The sequence below is a fragment of the Balaenoptera physalus genome (genome assembly GCF_965194825.1).
Source record: "Balaenoptera physalus genome assembly, chromosome: 2".
NCBI classification, from domain to species: domain Eukaryota; kingdom Metazoa; phylum Chordata; class Mammalia; order Artiodactyla; family Balaenopteridae; genus Balaenoptera; species Balaenoptera physalus.
Window position 1 is genome coordinate 48,219,608 of NC_138883.1, and position 14,222 is coordinate 48,233,829.

Sequence of the window (14,222 nt, forward strand, 5' to 3'; positions counted from 1 at the left end):
CAGATTGCAAATTTCTCTCTCTGCAATTAGACAGAACTGTTCAACTCTGCCACCTTGCTTATACCCAAATTTACACACTCAAGCCATCACACTGATTAGCAAAGAAAGTCTCCCTTAGGTACCGAGGTCCATCCACCCTAAATATTAGAAGCTTTAGGGTTATAAATGAAAGTATTTCCTGTTTTGTAAGTATGTGTATGTATATGCATAAAAATGAATATCTTGGTCCTTGTCCGTCAATATAAAGAATTGTCCTTTAGACATAGATGAATTACTCATGAGCTATTTATCATTAGAGATTTTAGTGTTAGATGTTTTTTCCCCAAAATCACAGTTGTTGTGCTTATGATTCTTCATATGTTCTCTTGATTGAGGATGATTTGAATCCTAGTATTTTTAGTTCTTTTTTGTTGTTGTTTTCTTATTCAGTCTTCTAAGGGCAGAGGGTAGGAGATGCTTCCTGTGTTTTGGTTAGGTAAGGCAAACCATGATCCACGTGATCACCTGATGTCTGCACTATTCTCTACAGATACCAACTTGGTGCCAGGTCTCGTGCTAAATAAGTAGCTCCAAGTCCCTGCTGCCAAGAAGTTTACATTCTCAAAGGGAAGGTTGTGTTCTAGAAAAATCTGGATGATGAGATGAAGGAAAAAGATTACGAATTTTATCTTGTACTCTGCTTAATGAGTAAGTACACTCTCCTTATTTCAGAAAGGCTGCTGTGCAAATAACAGTCACTCGCAGATGTAGAGAATGGACTTGAGGACACGGGGAGGGAGAAGGGTAAGCTGGGACGAAGTGAGAGAGTGGCATGGACATATATACACTACCAAATGTAAAACAGATAGCTAGTGGGAAGCCGCTGAATAACACAGGGAGATCAGCTCCGTGCTTTGTGACCGCCTAGAGAGGTGGGATAGGGAGGGAGGGAGGGATACACAAGAGGGAGGAGATATGCGGATATATGTATATGTATAGCTGATTAACTTTGTTATAAAGCAGAAACTAACACACCATTGTAAAGCAATTATACTCCAACAAAGATGTTAAAAAAACCCAAAAAACAAAAAACAAGTAACAGCCACCAATGCAACCAAATAGAAATCCCATTTTAATGTCACATTTACTGACACACAATATTTATAAATTTGCAGTGATTCTTAGGAACAGAATTCCCTGCCTTATCTCCTGTGGTAAGGTTCAAAAAGCTCAAGAACGCTAAGTCAGGGCTTCTGCCAGTTAGCCCAGCATTAGGGAGGAGTGTTTATTAGTTCCAAAAAGTAGCATGTGAATCAAACATTCCTACGTGCTGAGCAGGCAGGCAATCTGGATGCAGCTCGGCAAGAAAGAGATCTCTATTGTGGGACCGCTGAACCTCTTAGCCTCTCTGCCAAGAAGCTGTCATTTCTGAAAGAAACGTTTGGATGGCGACTCAGAATATAAAGCCCAGAAAACCAACAGCAAATCTGTTAAATAAGTGGTGGTAGCATTTTCCATTCGTTATTCTTCAGAAAACATGAGCTGGTGTCAGGACATAGCCTCAAAAGTAAATGAGTTGGAGATCACTTTTTTTCCCAGTTGTAATTATGATAGCTAAGGTAATCTAAAAAGCTATGTCTGATCAAACCAATGACATTATGTCCCATATCAGATTCAAGTCAATAAGCAAATAAATGAAACTTGGGTCTATGAAAAATATTGGGAGAACCAGGAATGGGTGATGGCTTTTGTTCTGGATTTGTCATTTGGCTGCCTTCTCTGGGAGAGAAACAGGAATTGCCCTGAGTCAATAGCAGCACACATTGTCCTGGGCAAATGGACAAGTGTCCGGGTGTGTCACTGTCCGGGGATCTCTGACCTCTGACTAGGGAGTATCATTAAAGTTGTCATTATGAGGTCTCTCCTGCAAAGAAACACAATCTGGCTGCTTGCTTTGCTTGGATCATCTCTCTCTCTCTCTCTCTCTCTCTCTCTCTCCCTCTCTCTCTCCCTCTCTCTCTCTCTCTCTCTCACACACACAAACACACACACTTATTTAGTTGATTTTCTCACCGTGAAAAAATTTATACGTTTATGTACTTAGTCTTTGCAGAGTTGCTTCTTACATTATTTCTCCATATTAATAGACTATTGGTTATTTTATTTTGAAAAATTTCAGACTCACAGAAAGCATGGAAAGTAATATAACAAAGAATGTCGGTGCCCCCTAAGTGTTAATAAGAATTAACACTTATTAACAATGTGTTTTATTTGCTGCAGATTTTTTAAGACATTAAAATTAGAGACAATATCCCTTTTGTGCCATCCCACTTCCTCCCTTCCATCCCCAGAGAGAAACACCATAAGAAAGTTACTGGGTGTTCTTTCCTTCTAAGATTTTGTACCTTCACTACAGATGTCTGCAATGATAGCAACATTTGGTTCACTTTGTATGTTTAAAACTTTAACACAAGTATCAGTTTATACTATAAATCAGTTTGAAATTTGTCTTTTTTCCCTCAACTTTGTTTTTGAGACCTATCCATAGGCGAACATTTAGATCTAGTTTATTCATTCATTCTAATTGTTGCGGGAGTATTCCACAGTTTATTTCCCCATTTATTTAAAGCTCTTTCCTCCCTGCCTCCTTTTGACAATAATAAAGAATGCTACTGTGAGCATATATGTACACATCTCCTTGTACCAAAACAATGTTCTCTATGGTATATTTCTAGAAGTGGAATTGCTAGTCGGTACATACCATATACAGACTTTTACCTTTATCAGCTATTGCCAAATTAGCCTCCAAAGTTGCTCCAGTGTACATTATTGACCATGCGTTAGAGATGCCATTTCCTTACATCCTCACTAATACCAGGTATTATCAGGCTTTTAAAGTATTACTTGTCCGATAGGGTGCAAAATATGTTTTCATTTGCATTTTCCTAATTACTGATGGGGCCAAATATTTTCCATATTTTTTTTTGCCGTTTAGGTTCTCTCTTCTATAAATTGCCTGACCATGTCCTTGTTCTTTTTCCCATTGTGTTATTTGTATTTCCTTGCAGATCTACACAAGTTCTTTTTAATATTCTTGATAGATTATCCTTTTGGGCTGCATGAGTGGCAAAGGTCTTTTAGGGTTTGTGGTTTCTCTTTTCACATTATTTATGGAGTCTTTAAATGTGTAGGATTATTACATTTTAATGTATACAATTTATCATTTGTGTTTTTTATTGTGATAAAAGACACACAGCATAAAATTTACCACTAGTGACATTTAGTACATTTACAATGATGAGAAATCGTCATTGTTATCCAGTTCCAGTATATTTTTATGACTCTGAAAGGGACCCCACACCCATTAAGCAGTGACTCCCTGTTCTCCCCCGATCCAGGCCCTGGCAACCGCTAATCTGCTTTCTGTCTTTATGACTTTGCCCACTCTGGATATTTCATGTGAGTGGAACGATATAATATATGGCCTGTTGTGACTGGCACCTTTCACTTAGCATGAGGTTCATCCATGTTGTAGCAGGTGTCAGTACTTCATTTCTTTTCATGGCTGAATAACATTGATTGGTATGGCTATACCGCATTACGCTTATTCATTCATCAGATAATGAGCATTTGTATTGGTTCCATGTTTCAGCTCTTGTGAATAGTGCTGCTATGAACATTGACATACAATTATCTGTTTGAGTCTCTGTTTTCAATTTTTTGGGTATAGTCCTAGGAACGGAATCGCTGGGTCATATGGGAATTCTACGTTTAGCTTTTTGTGGGACTCCCAAAATGTCTTCCACAACAGCTGCACCATTTTACATTCCTACCAGCAATGTATGAGGGATCTAATTTCTCTACATCTTCACAGACACTTGTTATTTTCCATTTAAAAAAATTATTTTGATTGCCATTCTAGTGTGTGTGAGTGGTATCTCACTATGGTTTTCACACACCCACAAATACCACAAAAAGTATTGATTGGAATTGCATGAAATTTATAGATAAATTTGGTGAGAATTGATACCTGTACATTATTGAGTCTTCCCACTCATGACCATAATATAACTTTATATTTAGTCAGTCTTTTATATCTTTCACTTAAGTATTATAATTATCTCCATAAAAGTCTTTCACATCTTTTGATAGATTTATTCTGAGGAACTTTGTAGTTTTTGTTGTTCATTTTTAAAAATGATATATAATTTACATTTAATATTATATATTTAATTTTTTAAAACTCTATTTTCTCATTTGTCATTGTTTGTGTATAGGAACACTATAGGTTTTTCCAAATTAATCTTTTTTTCCCAGAAAACTTCCTGAACTTTAAAAAAATTATTCTAATAATCTGTCTAAAGTGCCTCTTGGATTTTCCATATAGACAATCATTATTTACAAACAATGTGTCTTCCTCTTTAGTTCTCATACTTGTTTCTGTTTCTTGTCTAACTCCATTGCTTAGGCTTCCGAGCCAATAGAGTAAGGCAGTGACAGTATTTCCTTCTTATTCTGGTCAACTGACTGTGTAGTTATATATGTTTTCCTCTATTTTGAATAATGAAACAAACTGTACTGTTCTGGGGATAGCCTGTGCAAACCATGGAGACAAGATACCTCTTTTACACTGTCAGCTCTACAAAGATCTCTCTAGAATGAGTCTCCATCTTTGTACTACTTGTTTTCCTTGGCCCAAAAGACAGCCTTCTTGGGAAAGTTGGTAGACTCACCCTTACAAACCTTGTTTATGGTATGAAGTTAAAAATATTCCCAAAGGGAGCTAGAAGCCAGATAAATCTTAATAAGAGTATTATCTTTTTTTAGGATCTCTTTCATCAGTTGAGGAGATCTAGACTAGATATCTAGGATACCTTTTATGGGACTCCCACCATCTCCTCAATGATGTGAGTGACCTGCAGAAGACCTGTGCCCTCCGGAGCAGCATGTGAGCTTGGCCCAGGATTTGAACAAGCTGAATAAGGAAATCCAGCCCCTTGTTGGAGGCACAGTGGGCCCAGCTGCTGTCCCAAGGAGATCTGGGAGGAGGTGGGAAACTAGGGGCCCAGCCACTCCTTTCCCACGCCAACAAAGTGAACTGGCAAATCCACAGCAATTGCATGAGCTGCAATTGTACCTGACCTAACAGCAACATTCTAAGCTTAAACATGGCTGCTGCTTCACTTCTGCCTTCCAAATCCGGCAAGAATTTCTCTTGTGACCAGCCTGACCCCAGAGCCACGCAGAGAAGGGAACTGTGGGAAACGGTTCAAGCTTAACTACACTGAGAATAAAAAGTCACCACAATGTTGTCTTGCTAGATAATCAGAGAGTATCTTACGTATATTACATCTTCTTGACCGTATACAGAATGCCTTCACTGGGCCAAATTTTAAAATTTTTAATAAAAGTCTTTTAAGGGTTCTTCTGAAAAACATTTCTTGTGTTCCAACATTGGACGTTATCCATTATATTTTCTAGAGCCGTCAAATCCTTTTGGAAGTACAATGGATACAAAAAATAAAAACAGTATTCCCATGAGTATTTTTGATTTTCACAGGACTTTCCAAAGAAAAGTCTAAAGAAGAATCCTCTTAATCAACATTTGCATTTCCGGAGAAGAATCCTCTCAGTGAACATTTTTTATTTACTGATGTTTGGAAACAAGAAATACAGTCATAATGATCTCTTCATGAAGAAAGCAGAGGTTCTTTTCTTATGTGTGTATTTCCTAATTTCTCTTTTTTGTTACTGTTTCAGCCAAAGTTAAATGTCCATGTTGGTCCTAATTCTTGGTTAAGAATTCTTCTCTCCAGATAAATAGTCTGAGTAACAAACAAAACTTTCGGATAAAGGTTTAAAGTGGAAGCCTACTAAAAACATTTTTGTATATGGTATCTGACCTAGTTCATTATTTATGTCACTATTTTGAGGTCTTATCTTGAATTCATAAGAAATTCAAACCGTAGTTTCTAGTTTTAACCCCTGGGGTATTGTTCTTTGGCATAAGAAATGCAAATGCCTATCAGATATCAGTTTTATTTTATGTTTTGCCCTGAGAAAAATTCATGTAAAATAATGGTTAACGCCATTATTTGTGAGATATAACTTATACTCTGAAAATTTTCCTGGAATATATAATTCTGTGGGTTCCTTATTTAAAGTTATTGCTGAGTTAAAAGATGATACAACTGGTTCACAGAGATTCATCTGACTGAATTGGGGTTAAGTGGTTTTTGCTTTTTTTTTTTCTTAAAAGTTGGGTACTGTTTGTAAGATTATTTGCAGGGGAACAAACAACTAGTCTGAGGTATATTTTTTCTACCTGTATTCATTTTCTTTTGCAGATTTGGATTTGGGTCATGATACAATTCCACAAGTATCAGTGAGACGTGTATTACCATAATTAGGATCTCACAACCTATAGCTGATATGGAATGGGATGAATTCCTTTTAGTAATGTAAAAGAAAACATTTTAAAGTCATGACTTCAGAGGTATATATAGTTTTAGAGAAAAAACAGAGGCTGGGTTAGTTTTAGTTGCTCTAACCAGCTTTAGCAAAGTGTTACAAACATATTATTGATCATAATGTTGAATTAGTTTCATTTTCATTAATATTGTGGTAGGAAGAGGCAGTCAGGAATCCCTTCCTCAGAGACTTAAAAATGGACAGGTGTGTACCAGGACAGGGAGATAGAGGCACTGCAAACTCAGGGACAAGGTGAGACCAGGCACGGAGAAGTGAAACCGGAAGTACCTCAGCACTGAGACAGGAGCCAGGGGTGCATGAGGTAAGAGGAGGGAGCGAGTGGACCCAGCCATCCTTGTTCATCTGCTAAGGAGCTTGGCTCTCACCCTCAGAATGATAGGGGCCAATGACGTTAGGAAACTGGCGACTTAGGAATGAATTGGTTCTGGACCATAGTCACAGGTTGGACTCCTAGGTCCTATAGGTGCAATGTTATAGAGTGGGGTTCTATTCCTGGAAACATATTTCATGAGAAGAGAAACCCCAATCATGAAAATTAACAGAAAAGAAATAATACAAAAAGATATGCTTTTACAAATGTATATTAAGAGCTACGTAGTGAAGGCTACTTTGAGGGCTCTTCGGCTTTGTTTTGTCTTTTTGCATGAATTGTGCTAAAGTTGTCTTCTTTTCCTTGTAAATCTCTCTGTAGCAAACATGGGAATAGTTTATTTTTCCAGAGATCTTTGGCCTCAATTAAAAATTAGGGTCCTTTGTGCCTAAACTGGTAGCTGACAATTAGATTCATTCATTAACTTAATATTTATTGAACCCCCTGCTACATGAGATATTGTTTTAATGGTAAACGAAAAGGATGAAGATCCTGCCATCATGGAGATTTTTTTCTACTTGGAGAGAAAGACAATAAGCGCACACACACACACACACACACACACACACACACACACTAATGCTAGGTAGTGAGAAGGGTGAAAAGGGTGGTAAAGAAAAACGAATAGACTGTGGGGAGGGGGAAAAGAGTGATGGGAGTATTTTATAGGGTTATTTTATATAAGTCAAAAAAGACTTGGCTGTGGAAGCGACATTTGAATGAAATGAGACAGTCTGGGGAAAGAAGTGTACGAATGCCTCCAAATGTCTGGGTGGTATGGAGACAAGTGGGGCAGGTGCTCAAGTCACTACTTCTTTGGTGATTCTCTGCTGTGAACACAGATATAGTTCCAATCAGCTACATCACCTCTGTCAGGGTCCCCAGTCATCCTCAGTCTTGTTGGTAACATCTGTCAAAGTCATTAGGTGGCCACAAATAGCATGAGGTTGATGTGCTGGCGCTGGTGGTAGGGTTGGTGGTGCTGGCGGTTTGCATGTGTGTGTGTGTGTGCGCCTCTCGTGATAAGAAAGCTTTGGGGGTTTCCCTGGTGGCGCAGTGGTTGAGAATCTGCCTGCCAATGCAGGGGACACGGGTTCGAGCCCTGGTCTGGGAAGATCCCACGTGCCGTGGAGCAAGTAGGCCCGTGAGCCACAACTGTTGAGCCTGCGCGTCTGGAGCCTGTGCTCCGCAACAAGAGAGGCCGCGATAGTGAGAGGCCCGCGCACCGCGATGAAGAGCGGCCCCCACTTGCCGCAACTAGAGAAAGCCCACGCACAGAAACGAAGACCCAACACAGCCAAAAATAAATAAATAAACACTTAAAAAAAAAAAAAGCTTTGAACAGCAGGGGGTTGGAACTCAATACACTATAAATATGGGATCTTAATAACATGATCATTTAAAACATCAATAATGATAAAAACCACCAGCATTTTAAAAAGCATGTGCCGTGTGTTAGACATTGCTTTAAGTATTTTACGTGACATATCCTTTGATTCTTTCAGAAATTCTGTGAGATGGACAAGTACCTCATGATAAAGGTGAGAAAAGAGGCTTAGAAAGTCTCTTAGTAACTTGCTCAAGGTTACACAGTAAGGGGCAAAGGCAGGGTTTGAAACGTGGTCTAACTTCAAAATCCAAACTTTATACCAACCATTGTGCAATTCAGCCTCCAAGGGCAATGCGCTGGCGGCAGCGTGGAGGGTGGGCAGGGGAGGATATGAGTGCTAAACAGAACAAGGCAGCACTTCTGACTAATTTCCTGACAACCTCCTCCCTCACCTGGGTATCCTGTTACGTAGTCCCTAGAGTAAACAGAATCCTTCTGTGCTTTTGAGCAGAGATTTATGATTGACAGGAAAAGTGAGAAGACAGATTTCCCATGAGGAAAAGGTCTTGTGGAAATTCATCTTTAAGAATAATTAGGGGCTTCCCTGGTGGCGCAGTGGTTGAGAATCTGCCTGCCAATGCAGGGGACACGGGTTCAAGCCCTGCTCTGGGAAGATCCCACATGCCGCGGAGCAACTAGGCCCGTGAGCCACAACTACTGAGCCTGCACGTCTGGAGCCTGTGCTCCGCAACAAGAGAGGCTGCGACAGTGAGAGGCCCGCGCACCATGATGAAGAGTGGCCCCCACTTGCCGCAACTAGAGAAAGCCCTCGCACAGAAACGAAGACCCAACACAGCCAAAAATAAATAAATAAATTAATTTAAAAAAAAAAGAATAATTAATCTCCATTTGTGAGATTTCAAACCTTGTTGCACTTGTGCAGGTTGAATCGAGAAACAAGAAGGATGAAGGAGGGCTACCCTGTAGATAAGGATAAACTAGTGATTCTGAGGATGCTGGGAAAGCCCACAGTTCAAATAATCACAATATGGGACTGGACCTCTGGTGGATAAACCATGTTTTCTTTTCATCACTTTCTAAAATATCTAAAATTGTCATTAAGTCGCTGCTGAAATAATTGTATTTCCCTCCAAAATAACTCATGCAAATTTAAATAACTGTTCATAACTGCAAATGCGTGTAGTTCCTTTTTTTTTCTAATGGAAACATGATGATAGGTATATAAATTCTTTAAGCCAAACCATCAGCATCGTACTAGTGCTTAGCCTGACTTGTTGGTGAACAGCTTGGAAAGGTTAAGATAACAGTTCTTATAAAGAGCAGCTTTATGGACCACAGCATTCACCAGCCAGTAAGACAGCTATCATTAACATTCACTATCGTTAGTATTAGTTCTTGTTTTCATTTCATTGATAATTACTCACAGCTCAAAAACAGAATATATGAGGAAAAATGAATCAGAGTGATAGAAATTAGATTCCGATTTTAGTTTACCCTTGTTAATGTCTCCCTATGTACAACAAATATGACATTTTTTTTCTTCCTCTTGCACAGAGTGTGCCTGCTGTTTTATTTTTTAATTTTTTAAATGTTGAAACAATTATAAGCTCACAGAAACATTGGAAGTACAGTACACATAACTTTTTCCCCTTAAATTATTTGAGATTAGGTTTCAGAGGTGATGCATCATCACCTGCTGAATACTTTGGTGTGTGTCTCCAAAGACATTCTCTATCCTTTGGAACCACATACATATCCTCTTATGGCCCCTCACTCCTTGAGCGCTTCCTTTTTTCTTGTCCCATAAGATGTCCCTGGGTCATCTCACACTTTCTCTGCCCCAGATCTGGAATCAGACATTTCTCCAAGGAGCCCTGGTTCCTTCTAGAGGAAAGTGGCATTTAGAAATCAAGACCCAAGTGCTAGGTGTGTTCATTGCTATAGGGCAAGGAATCTCAGTTTCTCTCAGTGGACGAAATAGAGAAAACACACGCACATTTACATATGTATTTACTTCTATATTTATCTTTATATATTGAAAAATATGAGTTAATACCAATACCCTCAATTCCAATCCAGCACTACAGAGTTCATTCTAACTTTTCTGTTTATATTTCTCCAACAGTGACAAGCCTGGTTTCCATTATCCTTAATGTATTTGCTTGTTTGATAAATCCCTCTGTTAGTAGCCAGTCTCTCATCCCTGCCATCACCCCTCCCTACGCCTCTATCTTTGGCTCAAGCTCTCACTCCCCAATCTGAGCTCCCAGCTGCCCCATGTGGACACCATCCTCACTCTGCCTGGGCTCTGGCAGCTCACGCCAGGCTGCCCCCACAGGTGCATGCCTTTTTCATTCCACTCAGGCTCCTAAGCCCTGTCCCTGGGCCATCCCTTTACAAGGATGCCCTCGCCTCCCACTCAGGTCTGTCCTCCTGTACCAGTTCACCCCTGTGTATCAATAGATAGCCTCCTCATCCCCCTTGGGCTCTGACTCCCCACACTGCATCACTCTCCCTGTGTGGATAATCTCCTCACCCCCTTGGGGATCTGATACCCCACGCCAGGCTGCCTTTCTGCGGGGACACTCTCCCCAGTCCACTAGGGCTCTGCATCCCACACCGCCCCACCCCCTTGTGGATGCATCCTCCCCCTGCCTGGGCTCTGACCCTCCAGACCAGCCTCCCCTGCGTGGGCTCCACGACCCTGCTTAGGCTCACACATCCCCCAGCTGCAGAAGCCAACCTTCCTCTGCCCCACCTAATGGGCTTGGGATTGAGTTGTTCAGAGAGGAGGGGAAGAAGAAGAGGAGGTGCAAGATGAACTATTTTGAGTCTATTCAGAGATGAATAGAGATTGTGTCCTCGACATTAGCCTTTCATTCACTCTTTAGTTCTTTCAACAAATATGTGTGTGCATATATGTACATTTATATATATATACCTATAACATACCAGACACTATCCTAGGTACTGCAAATATGGTGGTGATAAAGAATGACAAGGTCCATGGCCCATGGAGTTTTCATTCCAGTGGAATATAGTCAGAAATAGAGGTCCGTTACAGATCTCCATTTCTGTGGGATCAGTAGAATGATCTCTGGGCTGGAGATCAGAAAATAGTTTAATTTTTTCTTTTTTTTTTTACTTTCCCTTTAAAGCTATGTGATTTTGAATTAGTTGCTCAACTTTGACATCTGTTTTGTCATCTGAAAAAATGGGGACAATATCTACCTTACTGCGTTATTTTGAAGATTAAATGAATATACATAAAACACTCAATACCTAGCATTGAATAATTTTCAGAATATCCGATGAATAATATACTGAGTAAATTTTTAAAACAGAAGAAGACCTTGAAATCTGTAAGATACAATTGCAAGTGTATGGGACATCTGGCCGCCGCTGTAAAATACTATAACATTAGACGTCAAAACAAAACAGACAACAATCTCTCCCTCCTGGACCTCAGATTCTAGTGCAAGGACACAGACCATGAATGTTATAAATATGTCAACTTTGAGATATGTTTAAGGTCACTCACATTGGAACGTGATAGAGTGTGGGAAAGGGAAAGGGGTGTGTAAGGTTGGGGGGGAATTTTAGGAAGGGGGTCAGTGAAGGCCTCACTGAGAAGGCGTCACTGGAATAACATTTTGAAGGAGGTGAGGAAGTGAAGTGAGCCATGGCTGACTGGGGGAAGAGCATTTATTTCAGGTAGAGACAACAGCCAGGGCAATGACCCTGAAATGGGAGCCTGCTGGTGTGCACCAGGCACAGTACGTGGGCTGGGTGGCTGGAGTTAGGAGCAGGGCAGAGAGTGGGGGAGGGACCTCAGGAGTAGGGACGCATCGTGCAGAGGGAAGATGTCATCCATCAGATGTCTGTATTCCAATCCCAGTTTCACCATTCTTAATGAACTTTTCGGGGTGTTGGTTTAAAAAACAGTGATCAAGGACTTCCCTGGTGGCACAGTGGTTAAGAATCCGCCTGCCATTTCAGGGCACACAGGTTCGAGCCCTGGTCCGGGAAGATCCCACATGCTGCAGAGCAACTAAGCCCGTGCGCCAGAACTACTGAGCCTGCGCTCTAGAGCCCGCGAGCCACAACTACTGAGCCCGCGTGCCTAGAGCCCGTGCTCTGCAACAAGAGAAGCCACCTCAATGAGAAGCCCATGCACCGCAAGGAAGAGTAGCCCCCGCTTGCTGCAACTAGAGAAAGCCCGCGCGCAGCAACGAAGTCCCAACGCAGCCAAAAATAAATAAATAAATAAATTTATATTTTAAAAAATGTGATCGGGTTTTTTTCCCCATGTGTTTTGTCTCTTAATCCAAAATTTCTATTATGAAGCATTTTAAATAGTATTTAAATAGTATTTTAACATGCTCGAGTAAGATAAACTAAAGGCAAGACATTATTTTAAAAAGGTTTTAATACTGATAACACAAGATAATTGTGCTTCCTCGCTTAGTATTTCTTTGCAGCCACTGTGGTTCACCATAACTTAATGGAGAACACAGAAGAAATTCGTAGAAGGTAGACAGGAATCTGACTCTCCCCACCTTCCTTAGTTTTCCAAACTGGCGTTTCACAAGAAAATGTGAACATCTGAGATAGTGTTTCCTCTCAGAAGTGGGTGTCTGACTCGCTAGTCACCATAATAGGTAGTAAAGAGAATGAGGACCTCTAGTTTATAGTTAAGCTTGCTCTGCTTTTATCGGAACACCTACTCCCACCAGAAAGATTCATTTTTACAGGTCAAAGAGTAGTACACCACAGTACTCAGCCGGGCGTGTTTTGGTTACTGTGTCTTTCATTTTACAAATAACATGAGGACATTTATTTTTAAAAGCATATAAAGTTAATGTTGAGTTTTTAAAGGTGTATGGCTTTTGGCTTGTTCCTCTGAGCTCTTAACAATGTGGACGTGTTGAGTTTTTTAAGAGCTGACAGATAATCTCAACTATGTCTTCAAAGGTTTAATTGTGCAGCTGTTGAATTTTTGAATGTTTGATTTATCATGACAGATCAGGCACACTCTTAGGGCTGAGGTGAGCCTTGGTCAGTTAATTCTAGCAAAAATATCATTTGATAACTAAAAGTAGTGAGTTCCGTTTTCAAGGAAAAAATTATTCTTTGGGGTCCAGCACTGGCACCTAGTTCCACATCATCTCAAAGTCCAAGTTGTTAACACAACAGACCAAGCTTGACTGATAATTTCGAAGCTCTCCATCACTAGTCTACAGATTCAACCCAAGAACTCACAGGCTAATGACTAATGAGAAACCAAATGACTGTGTGGTCTCAGGCAGCAAGGTCATCGCCACAGCCATAATCATAATGGTATCTTATGAGGATGTCCTTAGTGAGCAAATCACTTCCCTCCTGCATGCCCACTTTTCCTCTCTGTAAAGTAGAAAGCTGGTGTTTCTTTCACTTGTTGAATGGTATAAAGGTATAACCCAGTTGCTCACAGAGCTTTGTAATCTCAGGTTACATTAACGGAAAGATAATGTCCAGATCAAGCCAGCAACTGACACATCAGCACTAAGTCCTGGAAAGACTGGTTTAGAATTATTTCTTGATGTTTGGTTCTGGCTCAACATATTAAGATGGACATTGGTAACTTGGATAAGATCTGAAAGAGGGCACCAAAATGGTGGGGTGCCACATAAGGGACAGTTGAAGAAAGCAGGAAAGTTTTGCCTAGAGAAGTCTGGGGTGCTTCTACACCTAGAACTCTACATTCTACCTAGGACTCTGGGTCCTCTACATTGTCCCATTGTGCCAATTTTCATTGCATTCTCTGAAATACAAACTCATCCCGCATACTTATTATCGTCTTCATTCTTGACAGTTGCCCAGAGTTAATAAATAGATGTCACGACCCCAGCTCCACGACGGGCACTAAGAATGAGCAATCTGAATCAGACGTGTGTGAAGAGGTCAGAGGGGCCGTTGAACCAGGCATCTGAGAAAGTACTAATCCCTAACCTTATTTGCATTTACCGCATCCAGGCACTGTGCTGAATG

The 14,222-nt window shown here is 40.4% G+C and overlaps 2 long non-coding RNA genes across 2 annotated transcripts in view; one reads left to right on the top strand and one right to left on the bottom strand.

Annotated features, from left to right (window-relative positions):
- The window catches only part of LOC309654453, a 59,057-nt gene extending 46,591 nt beyond the window's left edge, over nt 1-12,466 (top strand). The window contains exon 2 of the long non-coding RNA XR_014260260.1: nt 530-12,466. This is a non-coding gene — a long non-coding RNA (uncharacterized lncRNA). The remainder of the gene's footprint in view (nt 1-529) is intronic.
- LOC309654456 overlaps nt 1-14,222 on the bottom strand; it is a 354,889-nt gene that overhangs the window by 266,845 nt on the left and 73,822 nt on the right. The gene's annotated exons all lie outside the window — the stretch shown is intronic.